The sequence below is a fragment of the Drosophila navojoa genome, chromosome 3, assembly GCF_054131105.1.
Source record: "Drosophila navojoa isolate 15081-1374.11 chromosome 3, UAZ_NAV_1.0, whole genome shotgun sequence".
Lineage (NCBI taxonomy): Eukaryota > Metazoa > Arthropoda > Insecta > Diptera > Drosophilidae > Drosophila > Drosophila navojoa.
In genome coordinates, this window is record NC_142891.1 from 30,236,087 (window position 1) to 30,250,138 (window position 14,052).

Consider the following 14,052-nt stretch of genomic DNA (forward strand, 5'->3'; position numbering starts at 1 on the left):
TCTTTAAACCGTTTGCCAAGCTCGTACAAAATATGTATATGTGTCTTCGATATTTTTTGTGGGAAGGGTATGAAAGCGTTGGTGCTCATAATAAAAATGCTTTCGCGACGAGCGTGCACACACACAGTCTCCGTTACTACGCGCTTATATCAGTAGCTGACTGACTACACTGACAAGTGCACTTGCATTTTTTACACTTTTTTTTACTTGCATGCACCTGTAAATGTATGTACATACAAATATGCAAGGGATCGATAATCGCATCCCATTTTGCCCACTGATCAGATACTACATTTTTTGAAAGTGCATTCTGATAGGCTAACTCACGATCATTTAAATTAGGTGCTTAAATACATATATACCGCGAGTAACTTGGCTGTCCCTATACCACACACATATACATACATACATACATACACATGTGCGTGAAGTACTCTTCGGTCACAGTGCCACAAAGTATTGGGATGTGACAAGTGACAAGTGCACTTTAGTCAGTCAGCTACTGAAATATAAGCGCGCCTCTTCAATTCAAAACCCAAAATCGTTCGCACAATTTTAAGTTGAGGTAGGCACACGCCAATGCTCATGTCCCATGCTTACACACATGCACATACACACACGCACATATAAAGGCACAAAGGCAGTCAAAGGCTTCTACAATGATCACCCCATCATTTGTGAGCATCGCGGCTTGTGCGTACACACAATCAAACATATGTATGTATGCATGTGTGAGTAGTTCACAAGATCTACCAAATGCGAATTCGGGGCTCTGAAATCGCTACAGGCAGCAAGAGCTACGCACACAGGCACACAAATGCTCATAATACTTATAGTAACGGAGACTGTGTGTGTGCACGCTCGTCGCGAAAGCATTTTCATTATGAGCACCAACGCTTTCATACCCTGCCCACATATACATATTTTGTACGAGCTTGGTAAACGGTTTAAACAGTTCGGTATACGCTTCACACAGAAGGGAAGGCATGGGTTCTTGCTGCGAAGAAATTTCAATTTTCGTGAGCTGCTGCTTGTGCTCACATGCATACACACATATACACATTTGAGAGAGCATAGAGCATCGAGAGAGAGAGAGCAAGGGAAAGATTGAGCATAGAAGGATCTTTTGTTCAACATTTGACCATCTCGCGCGAGCGCGTGAAGCGAAATGATTGTGCTTTCGTATATTTTCGTTGCTCGAGCCTAAAAGTAATTCGCCGAGCGAATTCAAAGCAGTCTGGGGCGCTAAAGTCCCAGAAAAAGCGTGCAAAAAGCTTTCCACTAGTTGTCTAGTCTATGTGTTCTCTGGTTAGTGATAGTGCCAACGATAGTGGTCGATAGTCGCAATAAAAAACAGTGATTCTTAGCCTTAAAAATTTAAACTTATATGAACACTTAAATTTTTTGAAATTTGTTCACTGTCGCTGCTTTTGCAAACGCAACTTGCTTCAGAACTGCGACCCAAAATTAGACAAAAATGTTCTAAACATTCTAGCTAATTATTTGAAAATATATTACCTCTTTCAAGAGAGCGATCGATTTATATATTTTTAATAAATAATAAATAAATAAAAGCGCGAATAGGTGTATCGAGATAAATTATCGGATAAGTCGATAAAATCAGAGTTGCATTGAGAAAGCAAATGAACGGACAAGTTTGAATTTACCGCAGATAGCTGTTATAGTTAATATATATATAAAACATAGCTCGCAAACAGCTGTTGACACTTTTTCGCGGTCTGCAAATAAGTATGGTTTAGCTCACTCGCGCTCTAAGCGAGAGAGTTATTTCAGTTTTCGTTTCGCTCAAATCAAGAACTGATACTTTGTTTGAGTTGAATGAATTGTTTTTTCCGTATGTATGGGTAATCCCACACAATTGTTGCGTTCTGTTATATATGTATGTATATATGTATTTGCATTCACACGAAGGTCATTTCTGTTCAGTTTTTTAGTCAAACTGTCTCTTGCTGAGAGTCTTTGTGTAAGCGAAAATCGTATTACGCTTTACACGCCACTCATCTGAAAACCGATTCAAAACAAAACAAAGAGAGCCGCTCATAGCGAGATTGTGTCGGTGGTGCTATGTTATGAAGCAGAGCATATTCGAAAAAACGATCAACTATTATTTGCAAGCTATGATATAAAATTAAGAAAAATTATAATTATTTATCCCGCGCCTTTCTCGATATTATCGTCCACTATCGAGACATTGAACCATCGATAGTTCAGTCGCTCGATAGTCCCCGACCATCGATAGTGACGATAGTGATAGTTTGGCACCTCTACAAGCAATGCACAGTGGGCGATTTGAAGAAAATAGAGGCACAAATTAAAATATTGCCCGTAAGGGCTTGAATTCGGTACACGTGATTGTATTTGTATATAGAAAAATTGGAAAATGTTTCAAACGCATCAGGCCACGCCCACTCATACCGCCCATATAACTCATATTAAAAAAATTATTTTTTACTTAAAATATCGCTTTTATTTAATATTCCTCTGCTTGGATCTCATATGAAAATACATTTAAGGGTTTACTATCTGAATCCTAATATGTCGCAAACCTGCTTCTGGTTTATGGTTCGGATGGCGTTACACTGCTTTTTGGAGAAAGAATTTTCAAATAGAAATGCTAATGCTTCATCTGCAGTCATCAGAACTGGTTGTCGATTGCAACCGCTTTTCCACTTGACATTGATAACATATTCTTTTTAAAGAACAATCAATACAGTACAGTACATTCATTACATTTTGATTTTTTGCCGCACATGTTAGCCGTGGACGACCAATGGAACACACTTTCACAACAGGTCTTCCCATATTTATAAAATGTTGGTGTTTTTCTTTGAATTAGTTTATTTTTCTTTAGCATTTTAGCATTTTCCTTATTTCAAGTTTGTTTTATTTTTTCGTTAATTTTCGTTAAACTTTTCAACCACAAACTTAGAAAGCGCTTCACTTGTGCGCCCATTATCCATATAAATATGAAGCAAATCCTTGTATCAGAACTCTACCTTGTGGCGTCATAATTGCATTCTTACTTGCAAGTAGCAGCGAGAAGCAGGTAACATTTAGTCCACAAATCAGAGATTTAGATTAGATCAGGTTAGATTTCTTCTTCAAACAAACCCACAATAAAACAATTAAGAAGGCTCTAGTCGAGACTGCTCGACTAGGAGATACCCTGAACCCTCCAAGCTGATATTCTTATCATTCTGTACTTCTTTTATGCACGCACACATATGCATCCACACTCACGCATAAGCTCGCGCTAACTGTGCAGTAAGCAGCGACTGCATTTGGGCTGCGCTGCAGTGTGGGCCATATTATGAGAATTTATTTGTTGAATACTTTCTTTTGTAGACATACAATCTTAATGAAACATTTAGAGCGTAATCATATGGTGAAAATGTATGTACATTTCAAAGCACAGGTCTCTAGTACTTGCGTGGTTTCCAAAATCCGTTAATTACAACATGTTTGTATTCATCATATATATTTGCACACCAAATCTGAAGTCTCCGGGTATAATTGTATTCCAATGAGGCTGAAAAACAAAACCAAAATTTCGATTGTTCTCGATAATAAGTTATCGGATGAGTTATCGAAAAAATAACTTCTGATGAACTATAACAAACATTGCCGAAACTCCAGGATGAAGGTTGAACTGATGATCATGCTTCAGTAACAGCTCAACTACTCGATTATGGTTAGGTAGTACAATTGGGTGTTTGGCATCCCTAGATAGGTAAGAGTTCTCTAAGCGTCCACCAACTCGAGCAAGCCCATCCTGGAGCTAGCTTTTTCAACTTGGAACGGCGCGGCAGCGGTTGGTTCTTCAACAAGCGCTGCCGATCAACATTAAATGCGTTTTGTACTTGCCCTAGACAAAACTTTCGTGCTGCGTCAATTTCATGGAACGTCAAGGCTGCTGACTGAAGTGAGTTTTTTGATCGGATGCGATGAACAAAGTGCCGGACGTATGTGATGATTCGAATCAGTCGCAGCTATGATGATACTCTAATAAGTAAAGTATCAAAGGGGGACGATGCCATTTCCTCCCTTTCCGTCAGAATATTGGTCTTGAATTCCGCTTCTGGCGGTACGATAGAACAGCAGAATTTTGATCGCCGAAGCAACAATCCTGGGAATCATGTAGCCAGGACGGTCCCTTCCACCATAAGTCCCAATCCAAATCAAGCAACCAAAGTTCTTGCAGTAGAAGAATTGGACTACCACTAGCGCCAAAATGCCCAGAGGATTCAAAATGTGTTCTACATCGGATAGCACTTGTCGTTTTGTACAGTTGACAGTCTCCGATAATACAATGTTGCATGCAAGGTTGTCTTCTCCAGGATCTCAGTCCTAGTACCTTTGATGTTGCTGTTGACATGTTGACTCTGTCACTTTGCGCGGTGCTTAGTGTACTATTTGAGATCCATTTTCCCAATTCCAATTACGCACGTGAGTGCAACCAGCAACCATTTTGAATGTTACTAAGTTCTTCCTCTGTCATGGCTCCTGTTAATACATCGTCTACGTAGAAATCCTCAAGTAATATCTTAGCTGTTCTAGGAAACTTGTGCTCGTGGTCCTTGTAAAGTTGTTCCAACACCCGGACTGCGAGGAATGGCGCAGACGCAGTCCCGTATGTAATTGTGCAGAGTCTGAAGTGTTTCAATGGTGCTGAGGGATCTTCTTTAAATAATATTCGTTGAAAATCCTGGTGTTTAGGTGCAGTTAAAATTTGTCTAAACATCTTCACTAGCCGAAAATACAAACTTGTGCATTCGAAACCTCATGCATACGTTGAACAGATCGCGTTGTATACATGGACCGATTTGAAGCGCATCGTTTAGAGACCGACTATCTTGGTCTTGAAATCAGCCATCAAATACCAGACGCAGCTTTGCTCCTAGCACCGGATGATTCGGCATGTAGAAAACCTTCTTCGAAATGGCGTCTTCTTCTGCATCCACCTCCTTCGTGGCTCCATGAAAGGTGTCTGTAAGCTCTGGGCTGCCTTGCTTGAATGGTAGCTCGACCTTATATCTCCTTTCGGCATTACGGAAGTGTGGACGAAATGAGGCTCCACTAACTCATCTTCTGTATTTGCAGACGTGAACGATGGAAGTTCTTCCAGTTCCCAAAACCGTTGCAACAGTGCGTTGATGTACATGGTAGCTATGAGTGACGTAAATGTAGTTGTACACGCACATCCCACTGATGTGATGATCCATCCAAATATTAAATTAATAGCAATTATGTTCCCATTGATATTACACAACTTATCCCCAGTAAGAACCGTCAAAATGTGATTGTTACCAAGCAAAATGTCGATTGATGCGTTGGTATTGAATGCGGCGTCTGCTAGGGTGTGGCCGCTAAACATAGAGAGGTCTGCTGTATTTATAGTTTATCTCATCAGTGTCGAAGTAATGTTTCCAAGCACGTGTGCCCTGACCACAGGAGATGCATGTGACACTCGCAACTTAATGTGTAGTGAGCAGAGCCCTCTTGTTTCTGCCTTGATTGATGATATTTCAGATATAGAAATGCGAGAGTGTGAATGGGTCAGATCCAATGTCTGAATACACCGTTCCAAAACGTAGGACAATTCCAGTCTAATAATATGCGGCAAACAACGTCTTGTCCTCGAGAATTCCGCACATACATCAGCGCCGTTGGCAGTGTACTTCTCATATTTGCACCCTTAAAAAAAATTAAAACACATGTGTTTGGACTTTGCAAAGGCATATCGTTGCTGAGTAAATAGATCCAAAAACAGTGTACATGCCATCAATGCGTTCCTTGTTGCACTTCGAGTTGCACTGTCCTCGACTTGCTGCTTGTCGTAGTTGGAGATTGGCTGAGCTCCAGCCTAGGTTTTGTTCCGCAACCTTGGGCAGTCCAGTAAATGTATCCAACAACAAGTTTACCAAATAGCAAGGCTTCTCGTACCGATAACCTAATGAATTCCAAGCTATTTCATAGTTGGCATCGGCAAGAGCACATGCTGAATAAGTTTTACAGCTTCTTTTAAACAAGATTTAAAGTGATGATACTTCTGAATATTCGTCAACGTTGTCTTGCTGAGAACGGCTGTGGTATTGGCCTCTCCCAGTTTGTGGGGTTTGTACTCAGCGTGTACTGCCTTAAGAAGGTCACAAGCTCGTTCAAAGCGTTCCTCATATACATTGTTGTCACTTGCTGGATCCACACATCTTCATATTTATAAAGTTCGTCGCCAAGATTTATAAACTGCTTCCAAACTTAAACCAGCGTGTCTAATTTGGTATCAATATCGTCGAATGGGCAGCCATCAGGTGGATGCTCCGCATATCCAGAAATACAGGTGATTGTTGCCTTCAATCTATCTCTGGTTCCCAGTAAAGTACGTAGATTTTCCATAGCAGCTTGCTGCGTTGCCAGCAGTCAATCCAAGTTGTTGTCCAAAATAGCCAGGTATTACCGTAAAGTGATGAAATTGTTGCGTCTTTAGCAGCCATTAAGACAAATCACCGCACCTTTCCAATAGTATTACGTATTACGTATGATGTCAAATATCGATACGTAACTCCAAAAATTTGGAAATGCTTCGTCTCCAGCATCAACCAACAGCTCCATGTGAGCATTCAGTAGCAATGCTCAACGGATCCGGCTCGAAAGACAAAATTTTTCATGAATAATTAAACATTTCTTTATTTTATATGAACTATAACAGCCAATTTCCGGTACGCCCAACTTGTACGTTCATTTGCTTATTCAATACTAACATAGGTTTATCGACTTAACCGATAATTGATCTTGATCTTGATATGACAAATATGTTAAAAATGATAAATGTGCAGAAAAATTACAAATGGTTCCTCAACACAAGTGAACAGATATTTAGTCAAGTGTCCCTTTTTTAGATCGTAGGACCCAGGTTGGACACAGGCTCACGTTACATTGTTCGCTGCAACTAGAGGGCTCAAAAATAAATTTAATTTTTATACTCCTTCACGAATGTGAAATGAGTATATTGGTTTTGTGCAATGTACGTCTTGCTGTCCGTCCGTCTGTCCGTATGAACGCAGTCTATTTCGGCGCTAAGGCCGCCCACTAAGGGCGTGGAAAATGCATTTTCCGTTTTCCGATATGCCAGAAATCATGTTAGTTGAAGAGCTAGAAAGCTGAAATTTGGTATATATGTACATCCGCGTCGACCACCTAAGATCACCAGCCATGGCGGATATATCTCCGCCCAAATTTTGCACATGAGCTAATGTTTCAATCCATTAAAGACGGTTGGAAAAATGATACATCTACGCCTACTAGGGGCAAATCGGTCCTGAAGATATAGTGATTTTTCAAATTCTGCCATATTTTAGGCACTATTGATGCTAGACACCTGAAATTTGGTGTATATACGCAGGTTGACCTCCCAAGTCCAACGAGCTATGATGGATTTATCTCGGCTCAAAAGAGTGTTGCAAACTGCAGTTTATATCTTCTAAAGTATAAGAGCTAGAAGCTCCAGATTTGGATAGTTAAGTTACCAGAAACCTCCTCTATAGATTCCTCAAATAATATTGTTACGCCTCTTTAGGGGCGTGGCATATCGAAAAATACCCTGTAATTTTTTCATTTTTGGAGCATCCTTATTTCTCAGCTAGGTTACCGTTAGCTTGTTCTATAAGCTGACCAGAAATGAAGTGTCGACTTTATTTTAGGAAGAGAGAGCTCTAAGGAAAATACATGGTAGTATTAATTAAGCGGACGATAATGTCTAGTTGTTCGGGACGGAACCCAAAAATTAAGACGAATCAACAAAGAGGTCGAATCAATATTACCGCCTACTATGGTAAGTTATAAATGCGCTATAGAGTTAACAACAAAAGCTGCAATAAAACTATAATAGAAAAAAAAAAAAAACTATGGTAAGATTGTAATCGTAAATTACTGTCCCAGTCAAAATATCTTATGAAAAAGAGGATAAACTGTTTTTGGACCGATTCGATACGATCCTGACGCAGTTCGTGATGCGGAGACAATACAACTCAGAAATACTCTAAGATAGGACGCACAAGCGAAATAAATAATTGCTTGGATCATTAAATTCCTTAGCCCAACGTTTAAGAAAGCCAGCACACTATTAGCTTCATTTATGATGGTAGAAATTACCAATTAAGTTTACAGTCGAAGAAAACACCAAGATCTTTGACTGTAACGATGCGTTTTAAGGAAATGTTATTAATTTTATAGTCAACAATATGAGTTGTGCGACTGAAAATCATTGTCACACACTTTGAGCAATTTGAGGTGCAACTGGTTTGCCACACACCAATGTTGAAATGCGCTAAAGTCATCTTGAAGGTGTAGATTCCCATTTGCACTGAAGTCAGTATCATTGAAAAGGGAAGTAATTTCTAGTAAATTAGAGGACGTTGATCGATTCTGAACAAAACCATGTTGAGATGGTTGAATAATCGATTTGCGAAAATGTTGCAAGGCCGATGCTATAATTTTTTCAAATAACTTCGGAATAGCAGATAATTTTGCAATGCCTTAATAATTGGTGTTAAAATTATGTATGTAAACAACGCTGAATGACTATCTTTTTTGCTAACATTATTCTCATGTTAGGTTCTGTTAATTGTAACGGACATTCTTTCGTTTATGCTTTAAGTCCATATTCGGCTGCCTGCGCTGCAGCGTATATGCTTATGTATTTTTTAGTCTCTAATAAACCTCTGAATCGAATAGGTTATGGGCCCAGGCAGCGGAAAGTGAAAGCTGTGCTGGTGATTGGAAAAATCACATATGAGACTCGATTTATTAGTTAAAGCGTGTGTTAAACTAATTTGTGCAAAATAAGTTCAATGCTTGCAATTGAGAAGCTAGATAGTGAAAACTATAGTGCGTGGTCAGTGCAGATGAAAAGTCTGTTAATTTATTCTGACTTGTGGTCGGTGACATGTGGCCGGTTATTGAAAAATGAGAACGATACAGTGAAACAGAAAGCGTTGTTTGACAGCAAAGATGAGAAGGCTCTAGCTAGAATTTTTTTGTGTGTAAAAGCATCGCAGATAAACTGTATCAAACACTGTGGAACCGCGAGAGAAGCTTGGACAAAATTGTCCGAGATCTACATGCCTTCGGGACCCGCCCGTAAAGTACAGTTGTTCAGGCAATTGTTGTATATGAAAATGTCAGCTACAGACAGTGTTCATGAACATTTGGATAATTTTTCTAATGTCGTAGAAAAATTATATGAAATACAAGTGCAGGTGGCTGATGAAATGCTTGTAATAATATTACTAGCAAGTTTACATGAAGAGTTGGACAATTTCGTAGTCGCTATCGAAACACGGGACACATTGCCTTCATTATGGGCTCTAAAAATCAAATTGTTGGAAGAAGGAGAGAGGCGCAACATAGGCGAAGTAGGTCAAAAGGGCGAGAATAAAATTGTTTCGTCGCGTCCAACAAACGGTAAAAGAAACAAGACAAAGAAAGACCCGAAAAACATGAAGTGTTGGTTGTGCGGGCAAAACGGGCATTTCGCGGCGAAGTTCAGATTAAGAGAGAGAAAGGACGGAAAAGAACAGTAAAACGGTTTTTTCGATGTTCTCTTTTCTTGGAAAAATCCAATTGAAAAAATGTCTGGTGTGTGGACAGTGGTGCTACAACTCATTTGTGTGCGGACAAATCAATGTTTATTAATATGCGTGAGCGAGCACAAAGAGAAAATAAAACTAGACGGCGATAATTACATAGAAACTGAAGGTTGCGGGAATGTGTTGATTAAGTGGAAAAATAAAACGATCGAATTGGTCGACGTTTTATATGTGAAAGAATTGCAATGCAATTTTATATCTGTGTCAAAAGCAACTGAAAAAGGGTTAAAAGTAATTTTTGAGAAAAACAAAGTGTTTGTTAAAGACGGTAGCATTGACAATTGGCTAGTTGCAGAAAAACATAACGATTTGTTTTTATTTAAAAGTAGTATGAACAAGTAAGAAAGCTCTAGTCGAGACTGCTCGACTACGAGATCCCCTGAACCCTTCGAGCAACTGATATTTCAATAATAATTCGCACATACACATACACACACACACACACGCATATACAGGCGATTGCGCTTAGGTTGCGCTGCAGTGTTGGCGATATTATGAGAACTTATTTGTGGAATAATTTAATTTCTAGACGTACGATCGTAATGAAACTTTCAGAACGTAATCATGAAGTATAAATGTATTTGTATACCGAAGCTCTAGTATTTGATATACGACTTCTACAAAGATGAGGGTGAGGGGGTAGATATAAGGGCGGGGGGTAAATTTTAACAAAAACCGATATTGTATAAAATACGTCTTAATATATATTTAAAATTTGGACACTCTAGTTATAATGATGTAGGAGATATAATTTTTTAACTGACTTTCGATAAGGTTTTTTATCGATAAAAAATATCGGAATGAGTTATCGTTTTTTAGTGATAAACTCGATATGCACGCGATATATACCGACATTTAAAAAAAAAGTTGAAGTCTCTAGCTCTTATATCTTCTGAGATCGACGCGTTCATACATACGGACAGACAGACAGACGGACAGGGCCAAATCGACTCAGCTCGTCGTGCCGATCAAGAATATATATACTTTGTGGGGTCTACCACGCCTCCTTCTCCCTGTTACATACATTTCAACAAAACCATTATACCCTGATTTCCCATTTTCAATGGGTTCAGGGTATAAAAAGGTAGTTTCAGCTAATGTGAATGCAAATATGAATCAATTGGTGAAATGACATGATTGGTTCGGTCATTTAAACTTTGATAGCCTAAACAAAATGATTAAACAGGGCATAGTTAAAGGACTTCCAGTTAGTGTGTGTAACACAAATAACTTTGTGTGCGAAACGTGTGCAAAAAGCAAAATTGGCGTGAAGAAGTTTCCCAAAGTGTCAGAAAATCGCTCGAAAGAATTACTAGCTTTAGTTCACATTCCTATGCGTACGACATCACAAGGTGGAGCGCGTTATTTTGCAACATTTATTGACGATAAATCGCGTTATATGTCGGTGTAAATGCTAAAAAATAAAAGTGATGTGTTTGACAAATTCAAGGACTTTAAAAGATTGGCTGAAAATCAAACTGGAAAAAGGCATAAAAGCCATAAGAAGCGACAACCGGCGTGAGTACCTTAGCGGTACATCGGGCCTTGGTATAAAAAGACAACTAACTGTTCCCCACACTCCACAACAAAATGGTGTGGCGGAACGCGCCAACAGAACATTGGTGGAGATGGCGCAAAGTATGATGGTGCATGCTGGAGTTGGTGAATCTTTATGGGGCGAGGCGATAATGACGGCTGCGTATCTACGCAATAGGGCTGAAATTGCAGCTTTGATTGGCAAAACTCCATATGAGGATTGGTATGGGAAAAAACCGAGGGTTTTCATCTAAGAGTATTTGGTATGGAAGCCATTGTATTAAATAAAAAACATAAAAACAAGTTTTCAGCAAACCGCCAAAGCTTATCGTCTGTACAACCCTGTCAAGAGAAGCGTTGTGTTATGCCGAGATGTTGTGTTTTTAGAGCACAAATGCAGGAAAGGATTGGAGCACGACCAAGGATCATCACGTGAGTCAGATGTGCTAATCCTTGAGCCAGGGGAAAAACTTGATTGCGAGCAAAATGATGAAAGTCACGACCCTGATGAGGAGCAGCAAAGTCCAGCTATTGATAGGCAGTGGCAAAGTGATAACGAAGAAGATGCTGAGGAGGAGCAAGTGACAGGAAGAAGAGGTCCAGGGAGACCACGAATTGTTCGCACTGGGCGTTCAGGTCGTCCCCGTAAGGAGTACAATGTTCTGAATGTACTAGACGCTCGAAATGTTGTTGTCCCCACATGTGTTAGTGAGGCATTTCGATCAAAACATTGTGAAGACTGGAAATCGGCGATGCAGAAGGAGTATGATAGCCTGCAAAACATTAAGACATGGAGTCTGGTCGAACTTCCCGCAGGCGAAAAGGTTATTGGTTGTAAATGGGTTTTTACCACCAAGCGTGATGAGCATGGCAACGTTCAGCGTTTTAAAGCTAGATTAGTCGCGAAAGGATGCGGACAGCAATACGGAGTTAACTACGCGGAAACGTTCTCTCCAGTTGCACGTTACTCCTCAATCAGATTGGTGATTGCGTTAGCTGTCGAGCACGGGATGCACTTGCATCAGATGGATGTTTCTGCAGCATACCTGAACAGCGAGCTACACGATGACGTGTATATGCGACAACCAGATGGTTTTATCGACGCTGATTATCCCAAGCGCGTACTGAAGCTGAAGAAATCGTTGTACGGCTTGAAACAGAGCGGTCGGGAGTGGAACCAAAAGCTAGAGAGAACTCTTTTGGAGATTGGTTTCGTTCCATGTGCTAGTGAACCATGCATTGATACAAACAAAATCAAAGGGTATTTAAATATTATTGTTGTATATGTTGACGATTTTTTTAAGCAGCTCATATCAAACAAATTCGATGTGGTCGATGGTGGTGAGCTGCACTACTTTTTGGGAATGGAGATTGAACGAAATGGAAAGACTGGTAGTCTCTCCATAGGCCATAAGCAGTACATTGAAGACCTGCTGAAGGATTACGGCATGCAAGAGTACAAGCCAAGCGCGACCCCGTTGGAAATTGGCTTCCAGACGAGGTGCGATGATGTTGACTGCGGTCAGGTGGATAAAACACGTTATCAATCGCTCATTGGTTCGTTATTGTATTTGGCGTTGACTACACGGCCAGATATAATACACTCTGTGGCTAAGCTGGCGCAGAGAAATGCAGATCCGCACAAGGAGCATGAGGTTGCAGCCAAGCGGGTATTGAGATATCTAGAAGGTACCTCAGATTTGAGACTACACTATAACAAAACGGGTGTGCCTATCCACTGTTTTGTTGATACAGACTGGGCTGGCGATACTGACGACCGGAAGTCATTTACGGATTGGTCATTCTACCTTGCTGGAGCAGCAGTCTCTTGGGAGTCAAAGAAGCAGAATTTAGTCGCTCTCAGTAGCACAGAGGCCGAGTACGTGGCACTTTCTACGGCAGCCAAAGAGGCGGTATACCTTAAAAAATTGATCAACGAAATGGAGCTCGGGCCAATCGCAAAGGTGCTGATTTATAGCGATAATCAGAGCGCACAATGTCTTGCTAAAGATGCAAAATTTCATTCGCGTAGCAAGCATATTGAAATAAAGTACCATTTTGTAAGGGAAATGTACAGGAATGTTAGGGTTAAAATGATACATTTTTGTAAAGTAGACATCGCGTTGAGGAGGAGTGTTAAAATTATGTATGTAAACAACACTGAATGTCTATCTCTTTTTCTAACATTATTCTCATGTTAGGTTCTGTTAATTGTAACGGACATTCTTTCGTTTATGCTTTAAGTCCATATTCGGCTGCCTGCGCTGCAGCGTATATGCTTATGTATTTTTTAGTCTCTAATAAACCTCTGAATAAAATAATTGGGAATATAAGATCTTCCACCCTTTTATACCCTGAACCCATTGAAAATGGGAAATCAGGGTATAATGGTTTTGTGTAAATGTACGTAACGGGCACAAGGAATCATCGCAGACCCCACAAAGTATACATATTCTTGATGAGGACGACGAGCTGAGTCGATATTGCCGTGTCCATCTGTCAGTGTGAATGCCGAGATCTCAGAAAATATAAGAGCTAGGAGCTGAGATTTTGTGTGCATACTCGTGTATACCATACGCCGTACGTGTTTGCTTTATTTTTATCCGATAACTTTTTTATCGAGAATAAACTAAAAATTGATTTTGTTTTTGAGTCTCATTAAAATACCATTAGACGTGGAGACTTCAGATTTACTGTGTATATACATACATATGATGCATACAAACATTTTGTAATTAACAGATTTTGGAAACCACTTGTGCTTTGGAATATAAATACATTAGAACATTATGATTACGTACTGAAAGTTTCATTAATTGTCAAAATTAAATTATTCAACGAAAACATTCTC

General features: G+C 39.8%; 1 long non-coding RNA gene across 1 annotated transcript in view; it reads right to left on the reverse strand.

The window, feature by feature from the left end:
- Nucleotides 1-3,335: 3,335 nt before the first annotated feature.
- Nucleotides 3,336-14,052, reverse strand: part of LOC149091998 (uncharacterized) — a 31,715-nt gene continuing 20,998 nt past the window's right edge. The window contains exon 2 of the long non-coding RNA XR_016196451.1: nucleotides 3,336-3,440. This is a non-coding gene — a long non-coding RNA (uncharacterized LOC149091998). The remainder of the gene's footprint in view (nucleotides 3,441-14,052) is intronic.